Source organism: Peromyscus californicus, unplaced genomic scaffold (assembly GCF_007827085.1).
Source record: "Peromyscus californicus insignis strain IS unplaced genomic scaffold, ASM782708v3 Scaffold_8__1_contigs__length_139910024, whole genome shotgun sequence".
Classification (NCBI taxonomy): Eukaryota; Metazoa; Chordata; class Mammalia; order Rodentia; family Cricetidae; genus Peromyscus; species Peromyscus californicus.
The window spans coordinates 87,903,183-87,913,154 of NW_026294606.1; the positions used below are offsets into that span (position 1 = coordinate 87,903,183).

General features: G+C 51.1%; 1 long non-coding RNA gene across 1 annotated transcript in view; it reads left to right on the plus strand.

The window, feature by feature from the left end:
- Window positions 1-8,925, plus strand: part of LOC128103493 (uncharacterized) — a 30,629-nt gene extending 21,704 nt beyond the window's left edge. Inside the window, exon 2 of the long non-coding RNA XR_008215702.1 lies at window positions 1,065-8,925. This is a non-coding gene — a long non-coding RNA (uncharacterized LOC128103493). The remainder of the gene's footprint in view (window positions 1-1,064) is intronic.
- Window positions 8,926-9,972: the final 1,047 nt, after the last annotated feature.

Below are 9,972 nucleotides of genomic sequence, written 5' to 3' on the forward strand. Positions count from 1 at the left end.
GGTGGAAGGAGAGGGCTGACCCCTGAAAGCTGTCCTCTGACCTCCACACACATGCTGTGACGTTGGAGTGTGCATGCACGTGGGTGCCCCTGCCCCACCCCAACACAAACATTTTTTTTTTTTTTTTGGTTTTTCGAGACAGGGTTTCCCTGTGTAGCTCTGCGCCTTTCCTGGGACTCACTTGGTAGCCCAGGCTGGCCTCGAACTCACAGAAATCCGCCTGGCTCTGCCTCCCGAGTGCTGGGATTAAAGGCGTGCGCCACCACCACCCGGCCCACAAACATAATTTTTAAAAATTGTAGAGGAAAGGAAATCAGGAGTGGTTATGCTAATAGAGGAAAGAGTAGCCTGCAGACAGTGTTATTAGAGCTGAAGAGAAACGCATCAGCTATGAACTCATAAGGAAGATCCACAGTCATACATGAGTCTGCTCAGAGTTTTCAAAGTCAGGCGGCGGTGGTGCACGCCTTTAATCCTAGCACTTGGGAGGCAGAGGCAGGCAGATCTCTGTGAGTTCGAGGCCAGCCTGGTCTACAGAGTGAGTTCCAGGATAGTCAGGGATACACAGAGAATCCTTTCTCCAGAAAACAAACAAACAAACAAAAACAAAAGAAAGAAAGAAAAAATAAAAGTTTCAAAAAACATGAAGCAAAACTAGGCAGATCTAAATGGAAACAGACAAACTCAGTCTCAGCTGGAGGTTTCAACATCCCTGTCAAATGTATAGATGGAAAATCAGGAGGAGGGAGGATGAGGAGAAGAAAGAAGCTAAAGACAGTATTTCAACCACCATGACTTCATTGGTATTAATAGATCCTTCACCCAACGGGAGCAGAATGCACAGGAATTTTCCCTAAATGCAAACGAGGAAAATGGCAACATTTTGAACAACTTTGTTCCAACACATTGGACACTGAAGGAGGCTGGGTAATTTTGACACAGTCAGAGAACTTACTTAAACTCTTTCTACCAAACTCCCATGTCTCCTACCAAAAAAGAAAACAAACCCCTGAAAATCTGAACATACAACTAACAAGTCCCTCCTCTTTCCCTTGTCGCTTTAGGTGCCAGGACATTCAGAGCAGGACCCCGGTCTCGACAGAGGACAGTTACCTATGACATAGACAGTCTGCAGTTTCTACAATTGCTCTTTTGTTTTCTGACGTTTCTCAAACTTGCATTGGGAGCAGATGTATACATGTTAACAAATAAAATTTCCAGAAGAACCAGTCTCTGTCCACAAGGGGCCTTGGCATCTGCTGGCCTGTCTGAGCTTGGCATTCAGAAGACCGTCCCACTGGAGTGCCCCCAGTTGTGGCTTCTTCTCTAGCTACCTCTGGAGTCCGCACCTGCAGAAGCCCCACCCTTGCTTCGCCTCTCAACCCCGTTCAGGCAGCCCCATCCTCCATGGCTACAGCCCTGCTATGGCCAGCCTTCCCAAGCTCCAGTCCTGCAGCCTGGAGGCTCAGGACGCCCCTGGGGCCACTGCTGCCAAGCACAGAGTTGAGAGCCATGGGATCCCCGGACACCAGCATCTCTGCTCTATGCACTCAGGGGCCCTGCAGCCAGCACCACCTTGGCTTACAGCCCCAACAGGACACGGGAACATTGAAGGGGGATGTCTATCAGTTTCTTCCAAGGCCAATCCATGGCTCCCCTCTGCAAAGTCGCTGTGTGTGGAATCCTTGGTCTCTGCTCATATGTCACTTGCTTGGACCGTGGGGACCACAAACATGCCTGTGAGCTGGGTAGCTACAGGGCCACACATGTGGCAATCCTCAGCAGACACACGTGGAAGGCTAAGTTGTGGCCTTCGGCAGCCTGAGCCCTCTCACCTTGTGTGTGTGTGTGGGGGGAACTGGCTGCCTGCCCTGCACAGAGAAGGATACAGACGCTGGGCTCAGACCCACCATCCCTAGACTGGCGATACCTTCCCTGGACTCAGTGGTGACAGTATGCATCCAAGGGCTGTCACAGAGGAAAAGGCAGAGGCTAGGCTTCCCAGCCCCATTCCCACCTCTGGAAAGAGCGGGCGGCCCCAGCCCACCCCCTCCTCCGATGTTTGCTGTTTTGTTGTTGTTGTTGTTAATTCCTCACCAGGTGGAACCAGCACTGTGGGGCTTAATTAAGCTCAGCCAGCTGTTGCTGAACACGGGGATGCAGTGCGCGGTGGCGGCAGAGTCAGCCCGGAGCTGTGGAGCAGGGAGGGCTGGGGCCGCAGAATCCCAGGCCAAGATGGAGTGTGGCCTGAGTTCGGGGAGTAGAAAGCTGGGGCTGCCTGGTGGACTCTGTGGGAAGGTCCAAGGATGTTCAGCTGCTGCTTTCCCTCTCCTCCCCTCCCCCATGCACTGACCGATCTCAGGTCCTGAGAACCGAGACCCACCCACCCTCACACAGGACGAAAGGAAACGTCAGAGATGAGAGTCCAGGGAAGGTCTTCAGGACATGCTGCTCAACACTAGGGCAGGAGTTCTGGAATGAGCATGAGAGAGAGAGAGAGGGGAGGGGGATAGGTGTGGTGGAGGGAGGGATATATGTGGTATTGGGGGCTGTGTAGCAGAGTGTGCATACATGTGTGTTGGAGGGGAAATGTGTATGTGTATGCATGCATGCAGTGGTAGAGAGCATGTGAACACAAACACTGGGATGTGTGTACGGGGTGGGTCAGGGTGAGTGTACAGAGGTTCTCTGTTCTCACTGGTGGTGGTCAGACGGGCTCTGTTTTCCCTCTGGTGTTTCACGGAACTTTACTCACCATTTCCATGAGACATTAATAGCTATTTCAACAAACTGTTTAGTTGGGAGTGCAAAGCTCTGGGCCAAACAAAGAGGAGCTGCTATGGTGCTGCAGTCCTTCTCTGCCCCTTGCAGCCCATCCTTGCAAGGGACAGGGCACCCCAGGAACCTTTTCTCTGCGGTGTCAGTAAGTTGAACACACGATAGCAAATGTCTGGTTCCGGGAGTCAGGTGTAGAAAGTGGAGGGAGCTGGGAACTAAAATGAGGGTCCATTCCTTTATCTCTGGAGCAAGAAAAGAAATGGACCACGCCCATCCCTCAGACTCTGACTCCCTCCTATCAAAATGTCAGCCACCCCAGAGAGAAAAAGAATCTCTAGACAGAACAGAAGACATCCCAGTGACCAGCAAAGCTAGCCAGCCTTGGGTGGGCCACTGCCACACATCTGTCTGTTCACATAACAGTGACAACCACAACAAAACCACGTAGCCAGGACCAGTGAGGATTAAGAGTGACAGGCACACTTGCTCACAGGCCACAGGCTCTGTCCCTCCATTCTAGGGAGCTGTTAGCTAGAGGAGTAACAGCGGCCCATGACTCCTCACTCCGCCTGTCATTCCTGTAGACAAGGACCTCTATGAAAGCATGGGGTGAAGTGAGTTCACTTCTGTGGCTGGGTAGGAAGGAGAACACAATATCATTCTGGGGGTATACTCCAGTTTCATAAGTCCGTCAACAAAACTGCACCCTCTGGGGACAGGCAGGCAGCATTGCCCTGAGGAATGAGAGACCGGAAGGAGGAAGGAAGGCTTCAGATCCTGTGTGTTTGGACGTATGAAACTCCATGCAGTGTCTCCGGAGAGCCTAGGCATGTGCCAGGGGCATGGTTGGCTAGCATTTTCCCAGGGTTGTGTACAGCAGTCACCTGACCCCACCTTTGCTCATTGTGGTTTTTTATGACTGTCACTACCCGGTGCCTAAGGTCTTGTTTGGGATCAGATGAAGAGCAGGTGTCTCCAGAGCCCACACAGATGTCTTTGTTATAGCTAAGATCAGGAGTCGCCCTGGGTTCCCAGCCCCATCTGAAGACCATCTGAACCCACTGTTCGCCAGCTGCCTGTGGGGAAGAGACTGAGGGCAGGTGAGGAACCAGCCCCTCTGTCTTCCTGGCTCTCACAGCTTGGCTTCACCTACTCTGGGCCTCACCTGAAACTACACTTGAGCAGGTGGCTCAGGCCCTGCCCACTAATGTTGCTTGTCCCTCACCCCATATTACTTGTCCACGACCTCATTCCCAGTTGATGTACAAGCTCCTTAGGTGACTGACACACACCTCACCCAATGAGCTAGTAGGTCTGTTTTGACTCCTGCTAAGGAAGTGTACCTGAGACTGGAGTAGTTTAGGGATGTGCTGCATGAAGTCGGGGACCCTTGGCTCCCTCGATTGGTCTGTGGGTGGACTGTTCTGACCTTGGGAACTTCGTTCTGGCCAGATGGGTAGCAGGGGGGCTCTCCAGATGCTTTCCATATTTGCTCTTCTTTGTGTCTTGGGACTTTTTTCAATGGGTCTGTACTGCTGGGATTGAATCCAGGATCTTGTGCACACTAGACAAGCATCCAGCACTGAGCCGTGGTCCAGCCCTTTCAGATTTGCTCTTGTTGAGCTCCTCTCCTTTAGGAAGATGCCCAGATTGTGGTAATTTTTGCAGGGTGGCCCTCTGAGGAATAACACCTTTGGTGAGGTCAGAGTGCAGAAAGCTACCATTCTGCCAAAATGCTGTGACATAGTCGCTAGGAGTTTTGACACAAAGTTGACACTGGCTGAGAAAGAGGAGCCAGGAGACCAGGCTGTCTGAGGTGAACCCAGCCCCCATCTACTAGCCACAAAGGTGGGACCTTAGATTCCCCTGCTCCTGCCCAGCACCCATGGGGCTGAAGTTCACTTAAAGTTGCAGGCCAGGAGCTCCCAGGCAAGCCTCATGATAGTGTGTATGCATCTGAGAAATTCTCATTTGGGGAGAGCAGACTGGGGATCCCCTGGTGGGCAGGAAAGGGCAGCCAGAGGCCCTTGCGAGTGGGTCCCAGAAGTGTACAGCCACAGTGCTGGCCCTGCCTAAGCTCCAGGAAGGGTCTTCCACTCAGAAATAGTCAACGACTATGCAAAAATCTCCACCATAAGTTATTTATAATTTGATTTAACTATTTTCTATTTCACTCTATTTCCAAAGCTCTCCCTTTGGGTTTCTTGATCTGGGTCTCCTCTCCTTTTGGGGAAGAAGCCCTGGCCACAGTGGCCACCAGCTGGATCTGTCAAAGTCTGTGGTGACACCAGAATCCCCAGGAGCCCTCCAAGGTAGTGGGATACAGCATCCGGGGGAGCTGGGAGCCTGGGGATGCTCCACTAGCCCAGTCACACCTGTACCACTCATTCATCCCCCACCCTTGTTCCAACCCAGGCCTACTCACCCCCAACAACATCTGACCATATCACTCTTCCAAGAGGTCACCCAGATCCCCACCTCCTCCTGGCCCTGGTTCTGACTCAAGAGGAGCTGATTCCTGACAAAAGGAGCTAGGGGTGGCTTTGCCCACTACCTACTCAGCTGGCCTGGGCTACATTCCATGGGTTTCAGGGTCAGGCCACATGGGAAAGTCCTGTGGAGCTGGAGGGAAGTGGTCTTCTACAGTTCCTGCCTGCTGTGCTATTATTATACCTTTGTGCCTTTTTGGCTTCTCAGAGTCAGGTTACCACCCTCATGAGGTCACAGGCACCTCATGAGGTACCTTTCATCTGTGCTTTGGGGGCAGCCCTCAATTCATAGATGCCTCTCTCATGCACTTGGAAGCATCTCCAGCATGGACCACCAGAGCAGGACCTGGGTACACAAGACCAAGTGTGAGCAGTGCCTGTCACAAGTCCATGAGCAGTGTCACAGTTTAGATGTGACATTTCCTCCAGAAGACTGCTCTTGTGGTAGGCTTACATTCTTCTAATCCGGCAGCATTCAGAGCTGGAGCCTCTGGGAGGTGACAGGATCACCAAGACTGATGATATTAGCAGGAAACAGTGGGAGGTAGGAGAGAGGATCTGGATGGAGGAGATAGGGAACCGGAGGCACGGCTTTGGAAGAGATAGCTTTTCCTCCGAGGCTTCCCTGCTGTCTGTCTCCTACTGCCTCTTGTATGTCACAAAGTGAGCAGCTTTGCTCTGCCACATGGTCCTGCCAGGGTACTCTGCCTCCCCTCAGGCCCACAGGACTACAGCTGGCTGATCACGGACTGGAGCCTCCGAAACCAGGAGCACATTCATTTACTGTGCGTGTATGTACCCATGCATGCCCCAGCACGAATGTGGAGGTCAAAGAACAACTTTCGGAAGTCATTTTTCTCCCTTCTGCCCTGTAGGTCCTGGGGACTGAACTCAAGTCACTAGACTTGGCAGCAAGTGCCTTTAACTGCTGAGCCATCCGCCCCCAAGTAATTCTTTTAAAATAGCTTTTCTCAGGTATTGTCCTAGTGAAGAAAAGCTGACTAAATAAACAATACACATATCCATATTCATTTGTATATTAATATGTCCCCAATAATATAAATATAAATTGAATTTTCTCAATTATATAAGTTGATGCATCCTAGTTATATACTCATATATCCCAATCTCTCTCTCTCTCTCTCTCTCTCTCTCTCTCTCTCTCCCTCCATATATGTGTATATATCACCAGGTATATCCTCAGATAGCCCAATTGTATATGCCCATTCATCCCCAATCATGTACCACATACCCCATGCATTTAAATGTGGTTCCACTTCTCTGAGTTTTAATGGATATTCATGCCAATCTCCCCAGCAGTGACCTAAAAGGAGTCCTGGGAAACAGATAGTGGAAATAATCAAAGGAAAAGTACACTCCCTAGAAACATGACTGTCAGGAAATGATGTCAAAACAAAAGTCCCCCTCCCTCTTCCTCCTTCCTTGTTTTTTCCTTCCCCTGTGTCTCTCCCTGTCTCCCTCCCTCTCTGGGCCCTCTCTGGTGACTCCCATTCCCCTCCTACATACCCAGGCCTCAGATCTTCCATGGGTTGTCATGGTGACAACTGCAGGGTGGATGCCATGCTTCCCAGGCAATGAAAGGTCAGTGTCATGGGTAGAACAGCAGCCTCAGGCCCCACCTCAGACTTCTTACAACTATATAGAGCCCGTGACACACCTTCCAGGACCCCTTGACATTTCCATTTATCCCAGGCATGGATAAACCTGGGATATCAGGTTTTATCCCTGTGTCTAGAAACAGAGTCTAGACACTCCTCTATGTCCACTGCGTATGTTGTTCCTTTCAATTCCCTGGTGGCCGGCAGGTCCCACAGCCATAAGGCACAGCGAGAACGCCAACCTGGCGACCAAACCCCCATTTGCTATGTCTTATTTGCAAAGCTGAGGTGCTGGGGCTGGCGGCCAGCTCTGGAGGCCACTGTGCTCATCAGCCTGTTTGCTGAACCCCGAGGTCATCTGTCATGGGAACCATACTCTTTGAGAACTGTCCATCCTCCAGAGGCAGCAGTCCAGCCAGGGCACAGTCTCTGGCTTAGTTTTTTTTTTTCAGAGCTGAGGACCGAACCCAGGGCCTTGCGCTTGCTAGGCAAGTGCTCTACCACTGAGCTAAATCCCCAACCCTTTCTGGCTTAGTTTTGTTTCTTGTTGCCGTGCTAAAATATACTATTAAAAGCCATTTAGGGAAGAAAGGGTTTATTTTAGTTCATTATTCCTGGCTATAGTCCGTCAAAGCAGGGGAGACACAGAGGCAGGCACTTGGTAGAACTGTCACGTTACCCTTGCAGTCAAGAGCCGAGAGCAATGGATTAACGGATGTGTGCTAGCGCTCAGCTTGCTTTCCACATGCCCTGGAATAGTTCACCCACAATGGGCAGATCTTCCCATCTCAATTAATGTAATCAAAGTAATCCCCCACAGGCCTAATGTTGACAGTCCCTCACTGAGACTCTTTTCCCAGGTGATTGCAGATTTTGCCAAGTTGACAGTTAAAACTGACCCTCACAACATCAGAGACTTTGATGTGGACACGTGGGCAGGTCACGGAGCCTCTGACATCTCCATAACCCACTCTGGAGAGAGACCCTCCTGTTTGCATTCCCAACCATCTGTCAATTATTCTAATGAATGACAGCATGGCTAGTATTTACCTGAGCCTTCTGGCCCTTTTTCTGGCATTTGGTCATCAAGGAGCCAGTCCTAAAATAGACTCATCCTGGGGGAGATAGGTGGTAGACTGGGAGCGGCGAGGGGCGGGGCAGCCACTAGAATGTGGCTGCATTCAAGGGCAGGATGGGATCCTTTCAAAAACTGGGAGGATCCTGTCAGTCAAAGCCACACCTGAAAGATGAGGACCTCAAAGATGTTCCTGCCCCTTATTCATAAGCCATCTCTCACTGTACTCAGGACATTTTCCTGAGGTGCAGAAAGGCCTGACCCTGTGTGCTGTTTGCTCTCTGGGATTAAGAGGCAGCAAGGATAGCAAAATGTGGAGCAGAGGACAGAGCGATGCTGCGGCCCATTTGCACCCCCAGTGTCCTTGTTGGGAGTTTCTGTGTCAAGCTCAAAGTGACAAGACAGGCTCAGTGGGGTGGGGGGGGACACACATGTCTGGAGCCATTCGAGCAGGGAGGGTAGAGCCAGCGTGTGACCCAACTTTATCCCAAGGTCCAACTAAGTTCAAAGTAGCCCTCTGTGCCTCAGTTTCCCCAGCTATGGTAGGGTTGTGGGAAGCAGGCATGCATCTGTGCTCAGTGAGTTCACACATGCTGTATAGACTGATGAAGTTTGAGACTCCTCTCCCGCGCCACTTCTTACAGCCTTTTGTGACTGTGGTGGTTTGAAAGAAAATGACCCCCAAAGGGAGTGACTCTATTAGGAGGTGTGGCCTTGTTGGAGTAGGTGTGGCTTTATTAAAGGAAGTGTGTCACTGTGGAGGTGGGCTTTGAGATCTCATATATGCTCAAGCCACGCCCAGTGAGACAGACCACTTCCTGTTGCCTGATGGTCAAGACCTTGAACTCTCAGCTACCTCTCCAGCACCGTGTCTGCCTGCACGATGCCATGTCCTGTCATGATGATAATGGACTGAACCTCTGAAACTGTAAGCCACTACAATTAAACGTTTTCCTTTGTAAGAGTTGCCGTGGTCATGGTGTCTCTTCACAGCAATGGAAACCCTAAGACCGTGAGTAATGGTAGGACCCTTCCTGGAGGGGAGGGAGGGGTCTGGGGCCTGGAAGGTGGCAAAGGTTTCTCCTCCTTGGAGCAACACCCTTGGTGGGCCTGTCTACTCCTCCTGGAAATACTTAAATGTAGCTAGAAAATATTTGAAGCAGGAGTGTGAGACAAGAGCAGCAGGAGACTGAGAGGGTCATGGCTTCCAAGGGAGGGGTGAAGGCAGGGCTTTTCTGGAAGTCTTATCTGGGCCCGTGGAGCTAAGCACATGCCAGCTACATGCTCTGCTGCAGACTGAACTCAGCCTATGGATGAGATGCAGCTCTGCCTTGTCCAGCGCAAGACCTTGTCTCTGGCCATCCTGGCATCTCTTCCTCTGACCCTTCAAGCCCCCTCATGAGTTTGCAGCAAACCAGAGAGAATCCAGCATCTGCCAGCCTAAGAAAGCAGAGATGGGGGCCCTGGAGAAACGGTTCAGCCAATGGTTAAGAGCTCTGGCTGCTTTTCCAGAGGACCCTGGCTCGATTCCCAGCACTTACATGTCGGCTCACGGCCATCTCTAACTCCAGTCCCAGGGGATCCTATGCCCTCTTCTGGCCTCAAGTACCTTGCACACACATGGTACAAAGAAATACATGCAGGCAAAACACTCACACACATAAAATAAAAATAAAACAAATCCTGAGGTGGGGATAGGGATCACTCAAACAAGGATAGAGACACTGGAATTCCTTGTTCTACAAGTAGATCATGGGTGTATGGCTTCTATATCTCATGGCTTCCAGCATCTCACCTGGAGTATGCTCCAGCATAAGCTCCCATTGGATCTGCCCCCTTGGCCCTTCACCTTCCTGCCACCCCCCCCACACACACACACACAAACACAAAGGGCCACTTGCCACCAGACCCTGCCTCCAGTTATACAGCTAAATAGCCCAAGCAAGATATCCAAGCACGAGCTGTGACCAGGATGGTATGTTAGGGTGTTGTACCCAGAGGCAGGGGGGCA